Source organism: Nipponia nippon, unplaced genomic scaffold (genome assembly GCF_047370975.1).
Source record: "Nipponia nippon isolate SJK-2023a ecotype South Korea unplaced genomic scaffold, ASM4737097v1 scaffold_7, whole genome shotgun sequence".
Taxonomy (NCBI): Eukaryota; Metazoa; Chordata; class Aves; order Pelecaniformes; family Threskiornithidae; genus Nipponia; species Nipponia nippon.
Genome location: NW_028262391.1, coordinates 48,279,252 through 48,293,482, shown reverse-complemented (window position 1 = coordinate 48,293,482; position 14,231 = coordinate 48,279,252). Strand labels below are relative to the sequence as shown.

Genomic DNA, 14,231 nt, shown 5'->3' with positions numbered 1-14,231 from the left:
GCTGCGGGCTGCGCCCAGTGACCCGGGGCCAGCAGCTGCGGGGGAGGCCTGAGGAACTGGGCCCCACAGCTCACACCCGAGGGGCAGCCAGCAGAGACCCCCTGAGAGGGCTGAGGACAAGGGCACCTGCAGCGAGGGCCCGGGCCCGGGCTCGGGCTTAGACGGAGCCCGGAGGACGTGAGGGGAGGCCCCAGGTGGGGCTGGTCAGGGCCGTGAGGGCTTATTAGTGCTTCCAAGGGGCCTGCGGCCGTTAGTGTGACTTCTGCTTTGGATGGGCTTGTGGCTAAGCTCTGTTGACAGACTCTGGCTGGTAGGTGAGGTGAAATGAACTTAAGTTGTCTTAATTGTTCTAATTAGAAGGGGAATTTTTGTTAGTTTATTTTCAAGCCGAGGCTGATACTCACCAAATTCCAAAGATACCAGTTTAGCTACTGTTAGAAACAAGTATTTTTCTTCTCTCTTTGTAGAAGTGTTGCCTTGTCTGCTCTCTGTTTTTCCACAAGTGTTATATACTGTGTGGGTGTGCAGAGCTTGTTTTTCACTAGTAGAAGCTTTCCAGTCTAGTAGTGCTATGATCATTATGTATAGATAGGTAAATCATAAGAAATGTCATGTGCTGCCATAGCTTACTACACTATTAAGATTGGCGTAGGCCACTTTCACAATGCTGAAGGTGTAAATAAGTTACCCACGTGCTTCTGTTCCCCTCTACCAAAATAGCAGGGGAACAGACTTCATGCGCAAGCCCTTTGAAGAGCCGTCTTCCTCCATACGTGCAGTAAATAGTACTGATATCTTCAAAAGACTCTTAGATGTCTTTTTAAGGGGAGGGGGCTGGTCTCACCCAGTCTTCTGTCTTGTTTATGAAGCTTCCTGGGGTCTTGCCATGAGAGTGGCTTTTAGCTGCTCTGCTCTAAAGAGTTGGCAAGTTTACAAAGTTTGGTGTTTTGGGAAGCAAGCAGCCCCTCCTTTTTTTTTTAAACAGAGAGGCCTTAAGAACAAATTAACAAAGTAGTTATTAATCTGTAGCTCTTTAAGGTCGGAATTGTATTTGAAACTTGTAACAGTACATCAGCACATAATTTAGTGCAGTTTATGGCCCTGTGTTGGAGAGAAAATAACTTCAGTTGTGTAGGATTGCCCTATCTATTGCAACAATATTATTCTAGGCATTTATTAAGTTTCAGACTGGCAGAGGCCAACATAAATCAGAAGTGTTGAAGTTGCTGTGTATTTAGATAAGCGTATAACTGAATTGAAAGTCTGGCTTATGAGGGAAGGGAGACATTATCAGGAATACCAGTATATTTATTTCAAAAGCTACTATTTTAGGAGTTAACCCAGCATCCTATGGCATGCTACGGAAGGCAATCAAGAACACTATGCGTGTAGCAGATACTGGTCCATATGAGTGACTGCATCAGCTGTGTGAATTGTTTCACCTGTGCACAGTTTAGCCAGCAGTGAAATTTGCATTGATACACCTGTGCAGTTTTGTTGCAGTAAGAACTATGGTGTTCTCAATTTTTGGAAATGAGGTATCCTTACAGATATTTTTTCTTTTTTTTTTTTTTTTTGAGCAATTGGAAGCACTGGTGCGTGATTATTGAATCTGACTGGAACATCTGCTGGGCAATTTTGTTTTAATACACTCAGTAGATGCTCTTAAAAGAAAACCTATGGATTATACAATATAAACTTGGTCCTATTGTCGGTGTTGGTCACAGGAGTGATCCTTGCTATTACAGTCCAATTAAAGTCAGCACACTGTAGGATAACAGACTATAAGGAATAGTGGTAATCCTACCCCCAGTAACTGGACTGGTAATTCCAGGGATTTAGAAAAATGAAAAGGAGGAGTTTTTTCATTTACTCTGCTGCCCTGTTGCTATTTTCTAGTTTTTGAGGCTTCTTTCAAGACCACTGTTTTCCCTCCTGGATGCAAGATGCCTATGTGTCTTTTTAAAACCAATAAAAATATCAGCTCAGCTTTGCAAAAAAATACTGAACTGGAGCCAAAATGACAGCTAGCATGATGCAGGATTATTCTTGGAAGCATTATTTATGCTCAGCATGAAAGACTGAAACATGCAGACTTTTACAGACACTCAGATAGGCTTTGTCTCAGACTTAGACACGTAACAACAAATGAAAATATTTTCTTGGTTACTTGAAATTTAACTGAGAATTCAGATTCCAAGCAACATAATTATTCTTTTGATATACAGTAGTGAATGCACTGTTAGGAACAGAGTGATACTGTTTGAGAACCAGAAACTCCTCATAGTCTAGGACTGGAATCTTGCAAATGCTTATCTGTGTGAATAAGCTTAAATATTTGCTAGTAAAAGTAGCAACTGAGAAGCTTAAACTTCAGGTGCTTGCACTTGTAGTCTGGTGTTTGAACTAATTTCTGCATTTATAGTTAAGATTGAGGCAGAAAAAAAATCAACTGAAAGATGGAAAATACTTAAAACTATTCTAATTTTTTTTTTTTTTCAAGCTATGACAGAAGATGTAATTCTCCACGTGGAAACTAGGAAGAGGATTTCACTGGTAAGTACGTAAGAATTTCATTCCTTTCTTGCTGCTTGAACCTGGAGACCCAGGAAGAGGTAGGGAGGGAGTGAAGCACACTGAGGGACTTGAGCTACGCTGAAGTGCTGTAAACATTCTTGATTTGCTGCCAGCCATTACGAAATAGCATAAATCAATTAAATTGAGGAAGAACTTTGCTTTTTATAACCAGTAATCTTGATTACAGGTAACCGTAAAGGTCTCTTGGCTATTATGATAGCTCCCTTGCCCATGCTGTAGGGTATCTCCAGAAGCTTTCAGTTCTGTTGGCCTATAAAGTGGAATGAACTCAGGCATGATCAATAGTGATGCTGTTGATGACTGTACAGTTGGTTCTTTCACAGTTTTTTCCTCTATGCTTTTATTTCTAGCCAAATAGTCTCCAAAGAAATTTGGTAGAAGCAGATAATGTGGCATAGTAGCTGAAAGCTTAGAGTCCATTCTTAGCACACAGCCCTTAGAAATTTCGAAAATAAATTACCGATTATTTGGTATTACATGATTTTTTTGACACAATACTGAGAGAAAGAGAAATACAAATTGTGTTCAGGTGTACAAAAGTTTGAATTTTTAATGGAGGTGTGTCACTACAAATCATGCTGCTGATCAGTCGCATGTCAACGAATGAATGGTAGCTACAGTTAGGATTTATTGCCCCCAAACTCTGTGGAGCAGTCACACTGTGAATATTCTCAATTAATTCTTGGTCTTTCAGTCTCTGAGCAACTGGCTCAGAGTTTCATAGAAGTAACAAAAGGATTAAATTTTGCTATCCCCAGAAGGCTTCAGGAGCAAAAGTGTTATTTTTGTGGCAGTAGCAGAGTTATGTGGGAGAGTGTGCCAGGCTGAAAGTAGTCAAAGTGAGGTTTGGGGTGTCTGTGGATGGAAAAAGTAATCAGTAGGGCTCTAGGGCTGTACCTGTCCATCTTCTCCTCTTTTAATAGTTCTGCAGTGAGCAATCAGTTGTCAGCACCTCCTTCTATGTGTGAAATATGATAAAATACGTACTCTTTATTATTCAGTTAAAAACCTCTTCCCTTTCCCTGATTGAAATTTGGCTTTCGTTTTATTAAGAGACCTCCTTCAAAAAGGTGACGATTAAGGAAAACAGAGTAAAGTTAGTCATCCTTGCAAGGTTATGAACAAAACTGTAGGGAAGGTCCTGCCTTTCTCCACCTGAAAAAGGTCTTGTAGCAAGCATGTGACTTAGAGCGGATGAGATCAAGATCTTTCCCAATCTGACTGTCAATAAAGTTTCACTTGTTCTAATCTTTTGTTACCCCTATGAATCCAAATATCATAAGCTGAGAAAGTATTTAAGAAATACTGTGTGCCATGTAGGCACATATGAAACAATTTAAGTTACTCTGTAGATAAATGTTAGAATGAAAATTTGCTCAAAATATTTTTTTTTTTGTGTAAAGATTTTTTTCACAATTTTTGAGAGCAGTTTTCCAGGTTTTTTGCCCATTGTGTGAGGAATTTCTAGCTCAAGTCCTCTAGATGGTGCTACAGCTACAGCACATTGAAGTGAACTCACTCAGGTTTTGTGTCTTGCTTGTTAAAATGCCTCTTGACTTAAGTCACGTATCGTACGGAAGGATTAATGACTTCAGCTATGATACTATTTACAGGTTTATGCAAGGAGGAATCGGCATAGGTGGATTACCTATCCTCAGCTAAGTAAGAGTAGAATTTTTTTTATAGATACAGAAGTCTTGCAGGAGCTGTTGCGTGGTCAAATTACCCCCTCATCTCTTGAAACCATACCTAGAGTGCTGACGAGGGCAGAGGTGGCCAACTGTAGCCTCTGTGGTGCTGATTAAGTGACAGCAATAAGCCTCTTAAAACTCCCAGCAGATGTTGCTGCTTTTGTATGCTAATGGGAACTTCACAAACCATTTTCTCTTCCTTCTGAGTGCAGATGTAAGTACATGAAAATCACTCTCCTATATCAAGAGCAAATTGATAATAACCTTGGTTCAGTTGTAAGGCAGAAGCTGTAGAGGCATTTTATTTAGTAATTGCAGAAAGCTTATGCATAGCTTCATCAAAATTAATTTTTTTATATTCTGCTAACTTCTCTTGTACTGAAGCAGTTAAGCAAATTCTGAATTGTGAGTACATTTCTACCTAGGCTTTTAAACCATCCATTCGGAGGCTTTCAGACTGGCATGTGAATCTGCTCTGGTACATTTGCCTTATCTCCTCTAAGGTAGCCACTCCCCTGCTACCCTGGTTATTTCAGTGGGTAAAGTTTAGTCACAACAGGCACGTCAGCTTGTCAGTGCTATTCCTGAGCTTTTGGTGACCTAATATGCTTTGCGTGGTCTGCTGTGAATATACAATAAAAAGAGTTGTGCATAGCAGAGGAGGATGCTCTGCCATATATGCAAATGTTCCACAGTCCTGCCTTGATAGGAAATACCCACTGAAGCAGTAAGAGTTTAGAGAATGACTCTACTGATGGCTGAATCATATTGAGGTTAGTACTGTTGCTGACAGTGAGGGCTGTGTTTGTGATTAACTTGTATGGAAACACTGGGCTTCAGAAGTGTGAAAACAGAGGGGCATAATCTGTGGAGGGGACCAACTAGCCAGTTTCTGTTACAACTGAGCCTTATGTTTAGCTCAAGACTATAGAATGTCCTTTGTAAGAATAAGAAAGAGCTTGCCCATCTTTGTAAGACATCTGCCTGTGAAAGATGTTTTTGGACAATAATAAAGGAGTAGCCTGAGCCATGGAACTGTATTTTTAAACTTTTCACTTTGATAATTGCATCCTTTCTGATGTAAGTTGACACCTTGCATTTTAGATTCTTTGTGAGGCTGGACAAAATTTGGGCAGCATTTTCCAAATAAATAATTTAAGGTGCTTTTTGTACTTCTGTTTTATGAGATCTTCACTTACACTATTAAAACATCTATAATATTCTTCATAGAGTAGAGAGTTTACTCACTGGCCCGATTTCATTTTGGATAGCAGCAGTCTGTCCAAAGGTCAGAATCACTGCAATAGTGATTCTGAGGTGACTAGTGACAGCAGCTAAAGTTCAGTATTTTTACTTCCTGTCTTAGATGTCTGTTTAGTGTTATTTGCCCTCTTTAAAGTACAGCCATCCTTCACTCCAGAAGATAAGGGAATGACAGTAGCATCTGTAAAGTTTGCGTATGTGTTTTTCATATTGCTGAGGCATTTTGGTTTGCAAGAACTGAAGGCAAAACTGCCAACTTCTGTGCTCTGTTCTGGGTACTAAGTGAGCATATGCACATTCAAAAGTTCAACAAAGATAACCAGAAACTAGATAACTGGAAACTAGAAGGTTCCCTGCCAACCACCAGTTAAAGTTAAAATGCCTACTTTAATACCTTGCACGTCCGCAGTGTAGTGGCTAACCTTGGGACACAGCAGGCTGTAGGTGTTAGTAAAAGGTGGGGTTGAGGCTCTTAAACAAGAACAGCCTCTTTCCCACTCTGTGGTGTTCAAATGTGAGGTACAGTATTAGACTGGCCTGGCTGGCTGTAGTTGCCGTCTTGGGAGAAAGAATGGATACAGCTGGGCTCCTGTCAATTTGTGTCTTTATATATAATTAGCAAAAGCCTGGACTATAACTGCCAGTGGATAGGAAACTAGTAGAGAATTGGGGTGAAATTTATTATTGACGTTTTTTTGGACAAGAGCTATATTTCCCATTATTTGAGTATTCTGGGTGATCTTTGATGAAAGTCCCAATTAAACTACTGTCTAAAAATGCAACCTGTAGTTTGATGATGCAATATTCTCACTTATTATTTCTTTATCTCAGTTTGGTCCAGAATGAAGAGTTCCAAAATATCATAGAGAGTCAGTGTTTGTAAACCAAAGAAATCTGAAACCATCACAACAATTGTACACACGTAATTAGATATCACGAGATTTCTCCATCACTAATGATACCAGCTCATTTACTAGGGTAAGACTGCTTGGAGCAATCTTGCTATGAGGAGTTTCTCCTAAAGGTTTTTTTAAATATAAAGAAAGTTTGCAAACTTAATTGTGAGAGTTAACTGGTACCATTGCGCGTAGAATAATAATGAGGGGAAGTAGTTAGAACTGAGTATGAGGCAGATTAAATTAAATGTGAGGCAGATGAAATTTTAATTTGCATTTGCAGTTATTCTGGAAAAATCAGAATTCCTGGTTTTAAAGAAAAGCAAACGCATTTGTAGAATATATTTTACATCACCAATCTGTTTGGAAAGCATCTGTGTTTATAGATGACACCGACTCTTTCACCGAACGCTGCCCCTTGTGCGTGGCAGAATGCTGTGACCAATAACTCCTAGACTGGATTACCTGAAAGCTAAGAGAAGGGGAGCTGTTGGAAGAGGCACTTGTTCCGAGATTCACATCCATTACTTGTCTGTCAGAACTCAAGTTGCTGTAAAATTTCTGTCCAGTGTGAAAACTGTGGGGTTTTTGTAGTTGTTATAATAATCGGAATTAGTGCAGCTAGAGACTTGTTCTTTTGGTATTGGTGTTAATCTTGTATTGTTTTTAACCCTTCTTTGTGGGCATCTCAAGATTGCATGTCTGGGTCCAAAACCAGAAATAAATTTGGTAGTAAACCAGAAAGCTTTTGGAGGTGGTATGTGGCCATTGTAAAACTTTTTGGACGGAGTAAGGATTTGCACTAGATCGAGTTGTTTTATAACCCAGCATTGCGGCCTCACTGGTTGCATTCTTCCTGTGTGTGTCACTGTAACTTAGCGAACCTTTAAATGCTTCAGTCACCTTCTTTAGCTCCATGTCAGCTAACCAGCAAAATGCATTATTCGGTTCAATCTTTCTACAGCTAGAAAGCTTAGAAAAAAGCCAACAGAATGGTAGTTCTAAAGGTACGCTGAAGTGGCGTCAGAGCAGCATCCTGTGACAAATTTCTGTAGTGCTCTTGGAACTGGCAGGCTCTCAAGTAAATGTAAATACATGACTTTGACATCATTAGAGTGGAACCAGAAGCCACAGTGAAATAATGTACACTGTCTTTCATGTGGTGGAAATGTTTCTGTGAGGTTGTACACGTAAATTAAAAAATAGCCATTGGCACATGGTTTCCAAGTAACCAACATATAAGCATGGGTACATGTTCTCTAAACACAACTTGCATTACGCCGTCAATCATGATTCGTGGGATTCTGTGTTCTCTTTCAAGTGGACACTTCAGTGCATCATCAATAGCAGTGGTCTGTGATGTGAGAGCAGGAGCTGCTGCCAAGTGCCAAATGTCGAAGGCACTTTTCAGTCTAATCCATCTCCTTTCCCCCTCCTTTGTGTATCTTATTAATGTTTTCTCAAAATAGAATACCCCTTTTCTTGAATGTAAGTTTTCACAACAGCTTATAGAGTAGGGGGATTTATTTTGCTTCTTTTGTGAAGATCTCATCTCATTTAGAAATTGGCCTTTCAGAAGGTGCCAGTTATGAGAGTGCCTGAATAGACCGCAGGCAGAGATAGTATATCCCAATATCCCCTTGTGCTCAGGGGAAAAAGTGAAATGGGAAACTGCAGCATCAGAAGGTGATGACATCCTTCCTTTTATCCTAACAGTCTAGTATTTTTCCTGGATTTTATGCAATATCCAGGTTCAACTCCTCTCTATATTTAGGCAGGTTTCCCTTCCCATCCTCTATGCAGTCATTTTAAACCTATGTTGCTCCCTATGTTTGGTGTGGCTTTTTCCCAGTCTCTCCTTTTGTTGCAGTTTTGCTTTGACCCATTCAATATTTAAGTTTGTTTGGTTTTTTTTTTTAGAAAAGTTTTCTCATCTCATCCACTGAAATTGCACATAAATGAAAATTCAAAACTGTTGCCAGCTTCTTTACATACAGCAGCTATTATAAGAAAATAAGTTCAGTAGCAATTCAGTGTTAAACTGTTATCACAATTTGTAAGTGACAGTGCAGAGTGCTGGTATTTACAGGTTTTCAGGCTGTGATTCTCTTGATCAAAGAAACGATCTCTGCTGTGGTATGAGTCTGTTGGTTGACAGCATTTGTCATAGTGTCGTCTTCCTTCTCTCTGACAAGTGAATGTGAGCCTTTTCAGGTTGCACAGCCCAAGGTTTTATGCTCGATAAACTCTGCTTGGAGACTCTCATGTCAATATAATAAACAGCTTTGGTTCTAGACTTAAAGTCCTTTTTAAAAAATGCGAGCGATGGTTGCCAAACAAATGCTAAAGGGATACCGGAGAGGATCTTTCTTTCACATCCAAATTCTAATAAAATTTTATTTCTGATGCCAGACTAAGCTCACTGGACGTAAGTGAAGTTTTGGGTTTCAGCATGCTCACTGTGCAGGTAGCGTGCAATTCAGGCAAGTAGAATGTAGCCATTAGTCACCACTAGCACAGTTTTTAAAAAATAGAGGTTTGTTTTTTTTTTTTTTTAAAAAAAAAAAGATATAGTTTTGTTCTGAAGTATCAGATGGATATAATTTTCTTTAGAAACTTGGCTTTTAACTCTTCATGCTGGCAAGCTGCTATTCTAATGTTTGTTCTGATCTGTTCCGATGTCTTAACTCAGGAAACTTTTTTTTTTTCAGTTGTCAGTCTTATGACGGTTCAACTGTGCTGACTTTGCTGCCTGTAATTTTGAGCGGGTAGGAGGTGGGAGTTAGCTTCAAGGACTGCCAGGACAGTGCTAGAATACAGTCTCAGGTACTGATCCTGGGATGTGCTTAGCTGACTGCCCAGAGTGCCAGCTGAAATCTGTGTAGCTCAAGCCATTTAAAAAGTTCAATGCTGTACATTGAGTGAGGGTCGTCTTGTGAGGTTTTTCCTCCATCTGCTTATGGTGATGCAGCAATCATTGTCCATGACAGAGTATTACTGAGAAGTGTGACAGTGGCAAGTTCCCTAACTGCTGAGTGGTGGCACTGATGCATTAGGGATGATGTTTCAATAGCACCTACTGGTCAAGCAAGATTGACATAGCATGGAGCCACGAGAAGGTAAGCTTAAATTCCATGCCTAAAGAAGGTAAGCAAGCAGGGGAGGTTGTAGTTTGGCCCCCAGGTGCTGGCTGTCAGGTGCCAGCAGTCAGTCAGTTCCTCGTTGTGGTCCCTTTGTGTGCACATACATGCACTCTGCCTTCCTGATCAAAGTTTGTTTCTCTCTTGTGTAAGTGCTTTAATGTGGCATTAGAACGGCAACCTTTTAGGATGCTTGCTACTTCATGAATGACACGATTGATGTTCATCTTTGTTCAAAAGCACCTTTTAGTTTGGATTTTATCAAGTCAGTTGTGCCACAGTGATGTAGCTCTATTTCTGGCCTAGTTCTGTGCTAGAATGAACACTGCATTAAGGCATAAATATCTTAACAACTTCAACCACACGCTAGGTCTTCTAGAAAGCATACTTAAGAACTAAAGCTGTAAACTATTCATAAATGTCTAGTTAGTTGACCAGTCTTTGGTAAAGGTAAGAGCTTTGAAGCAAGCCTGGACTTTTCTGTGCAGCCTTTCAAATCCCAGCTGGGACTGAATGGTCTTTAACAAAAAGCCAACCAAGGTGACAGGTTGAAGCCAATCTCGTACAGATCCTCCACTGCTCCATCATTTGGAACTTCACAGTCTCTTAGGAAAAGCTGTAACAATTGACTTGGCAGATTATTAAGTACAACTGCTGCCACTTGTAGGGCTTTTTCCTGCTCAAATTTTAGAGAACAGCATTTCTTTGGAGCTACCCAGCATACTTCTATCTTGAAACAAATTTCAAGCTTTCTTTGTGGTTTGGTGCTGTACTGAGCAAAGGAGGATAGCCGTTTGAGGCCATCAGGCATATAGTTCTCTTCCCATTCAAATCAATGGCAGTACTATAACAGGGACACATCTGTTTTTTGAGAGCTGGTGTAAGTTTTCCTTCCAGGCAAATAGCGAATTGGTATTAATATTTATAATGCCAAAGAGGTATGATGTAGTGGGTATCATGTAGTGAAGATGAACCAAAGACAGTCACTGTTTGCTAATGCATGCAGATGCTCTTTGGTAAATACCTGATCCCAAAATCTGCCTTTGTTTTGAAGGCTAGATGGAGTATCAGCACTTCCATAGTGAATCAGAGCTGCGAGTGTTGTAGACCAGTATCTTGTGTCTGACAATATTCAGTGTATTTTGTTTTTATAGGCAGGTGAGGGATGTTTTGCTATACAAACTGTAAAAAGAAAGCATAATTTTTTCTGTACTAAGAGTTCATGTCATGTTGGGGATCTTTAGTTCGTTAACCTCATAGAGAACCAGAAGGTCCTGGCCTGTTAATGATGTGTTGTGTGATCTTGAGCAAACTACCTTACTTCCTTGTGCCTCTGCTTCCCCTCTCACTCTCTTCTGTCAGTTTTCCAGAGCACAGGCCTTCTGCTGTGTGCTTGCTCAGTGTCTAGCACAATGGGGCCCATCTCTGTTCAATCTCTGTTGGGGCCTCTAAATACTACCACTGTATAAAATAAAAATAATCCTTCTTGCAAAGAGGGATGCGGGCTGGGAATTTCAAAAGGGCAGAAGAACGAGTCAGTTTTCATGAACTCCGTTAAAAGTCAAAGCTTTACGCTCAGAGGCTTAAGGCAATTTTCTGAGCCCAGTCCTGTTGCTGTTGGCTTCAGTGATGCAGGACAGCAGAACAGACTCCAGAAATCTTCAATTATATGTCTACCCTTTTAGATGTCACAAGGGAGATTTTTAGTGCAACAGATTGAACCTCAGATAAGATTACATGTTGTAATTACCAGTGGGATTTATTTGTCCAATTCTTTAAGCACGGAGTGGAAAAAATGCACACGTATATCCCTTAAGTAAAGGAAAGGGAAGTGTGTGCATTTTTCCCCTCTAAGCTAAGTAAAGAATAAGATGACATGTAAGCATGGCTGGGCAAAAAGATAAAGTTATTTATCAAAACAAATATTCAGGCTTTCCCTGTACCTGATATGGGTATTTGGAGTAGAGTTATAGAATGGCTGTAAAGTTTGGATTTTTTTTTTAGGTTTTTTAGCTGTAAATGTAAACTAAATTAAACTGATAGTTTTAATTAAATTTGAATTGGCTGTGGTATTACATGACTTTAAAAGCCACTGGAGACACTCAAGTTGCATTTAAAATCTAGTATTGTAATTAGTGATATCTACGTTTATTATTGTGGTAACTGCACTTTAATGAATCTCTTCAGTACTAAACAAAGCTACAAAGAGCTCTAAGAGCATGTTGATTTCAGCTACACTTTATTCTCTTGGTCATCCTCTTATGTGAACTTGGATACTAAAACTAAGCTTTAGAAAGCTAATCAGGAGAAAGTGTAAAAGTTAAGGGACAAAATTGAAATACTTTCCCTTGAAGTTAAATAACTGTTTGCAGATGGAGTCTTCTGGTCTTGTCTGCCACCCCCGTGTCTAAGGTGCTGCTATACTTTCCATGCTAACCAGTGTATCTTGCAGACTTTAATGCATTTTTCCACATGGTGTCCCTGGAAGAGAAGAAAGCATAGTTATAGTTAAAATCAGGAGTTCTTAAGTGCAACACGATCTTTCCATCTGTTGGATTTACTGTCTGACTTCTTCTGTCAGCCCTATGGAAGCTGAATACGGGGGATGGTGGTAGGTGTATAGTGTCATGTAATCTGAGCTAATACTAGTACAAAGTAGGGTAAAATTTACTACTAACGTTATTCTTACCATCCCAGACACCTTTATTGTGAGGCTTTTGCTTCTAAAGGGAGTTTTGTTAGGATCTCCCTGTATTCATGAGGCTCCATCAATGTTGGCTGCACCCCCTGTGGTTACTTTAATTGCATGGGCCTAATTTGGGATTTTCAGGACACGTTTATTCATCTGGGAAAGAGTGGGCTTTGTCCTGCTTTCCATATTGTTGACTTCTCCATATTTAGCTTCCTATTAAGTGAAGGAGGTGTAGGGAGCGGCAAGAGGCAGTATTTTACCAAATTTAGCCAGGAAGGCCAGCTTTTCTGTGGGAATATTAAATCAGCTGTGGTCCCCTAGTTGAGACAGAATTCCCATATTAAGTCTATGGGTTACTTGACTGTTCTGGAGAAAGGACACTGTCTCAAATGCTAAATTGAAAAGCATTTAAGCTTTCCTTGTACTAAGCTACTGGGGAGGTTCTTGGCATAATTTGGTTCCTGGCTAAGCTGTGTCAACATCCTTGGCTTGTTCTAAGAACTGCCTCACTCCTCAGTTTCATGCTGTCCTCTTCTTCCAGCTGCAAAGCAAGCTCTGGTAGGGTCTCGGAAGTGCTTTCCCTGGAGATCTTCCCTGCAGTTGTAATCGCTACTTTAGGATTCTCTTATGCTGCTTTGACCATACTATGCACTGTAAAGGGGCTGAGATTGGGGGAGAGGATCTAACTGAAGGTTTTAGAGTAATTTCTGCAGAACCATATTGATTTCATCTCTATTAAATTCATTGAGTTTTCCCATAAGGGCTTTTTAATTTAACTGTTGCTAAAAAATGCTGCACAAATTACCTGGCAAGAATGCTTTGGAGTTATAAGCCCTTCAGGCAGTCCCTTAAAGGCAAAGCAGTAAAGTTGGGTGAACTATTCACAGCCAGGAGTTTTTTATTCAATGAATTTACTTTGTCTGTTCACAGATTACTGACAAACAGCCACTGACTTTTTATGAATTTGTTCATTATCCAAAATTATTCAATGCCTGGTTTATGCAATGCAGTTTTAGCTTCAGGGCTGCTGGCAGACTGATCCACAAGTATTGTTTGAATACCGCTGTTTGTAATTCTTGCAGAAAAGCCCTATAAAACTCAATAGAGGCCTGGTGTTTTATTTCTGGGCACATCTATAAAACTTAGCAGAAAATTATATCCTTACCATAAAATTCTACAGCTTGGTTTAAAGTAGTTATAATTTTCTACTGATTTCTGTATGTTTTTAGTAGCATTTATGTAAAAAAAAAAAGTTTCTTTCATCACTGTTACTCTCAAGTTTTTGTAGTTTCTGAGAGCAGAGAGAGTTGATAACATGGGTGTAAATCTTTGGGAATTGACCTCTTTTATCCTTGAGTTTGTTTGTTTATACTCCAATTATGCTGATGCCCATTTTTTACTGTTGGAGTGTAAATGAATATCAGACCCTACTTGGTTCTGTCTACTATTAATCCTAAAATGAACATTGAGGCAAATAAAAATGGACTGGCTAATACAGCAGTACATTAGATGTCTTGGTCCTTTTGAGTGGATTTCAATGCCCATGTCTGTGATAGCTCCTCAAGAAATGTGGTTTCATCAGTGAGAATCGGACTCTGCTCAAATTCCAAGATATCTCTGAACTTCAGAAGTGTTTTCTTGGGTCCAGGCATGCACCTTTGAAGTGGTATGACTCTGTTAGAGACTCGAACACCAGTGTTGTTCCATTGAGATAAATAGCTTTGGTTATTTGCTTAAATGAATTGAAGATATAAAATTATCTTCTGATAGGTTGTGTTGGCTTTGATTTGTTATATTTATGTTGTTTTTAAATGTGTTCCCCACTGGCTTATTCTGGTGTAACAAGAAAAGGTACAGGTCCATGGAGAAGGAATTAATTCTCCAATGTGTTTGGTAGACAAGACTGTTACAAAGTCTTTGATGTGCAAATGTGCATAAGGAACCAGTAATT

The 14,231-nt window shown here is 39.6% G+C and overlaps 1 long non-coding RNA gene across 1 annotated transcript in view; it reads left to right on the top strand.

Annotated features, from left to right (window-relative positions):
* Positions 1 to 14,231, top strand: part of LOC148051059 (uncharacterized) — a 535,993-nt gene that overhangs the window by 116,904 nt on the left and 404,858 nt on the right. The window contains exon 3 of the long non-coding RNA XR_015700440.1: positions 2,504 to 2,556. This is a non-coding gene — a long non-coding RNA (uncharacterized LOC148051059). The remainder of the gene's footprint in view (positions 1 to 2,503; positions 2,557 to 14,231) is intronic.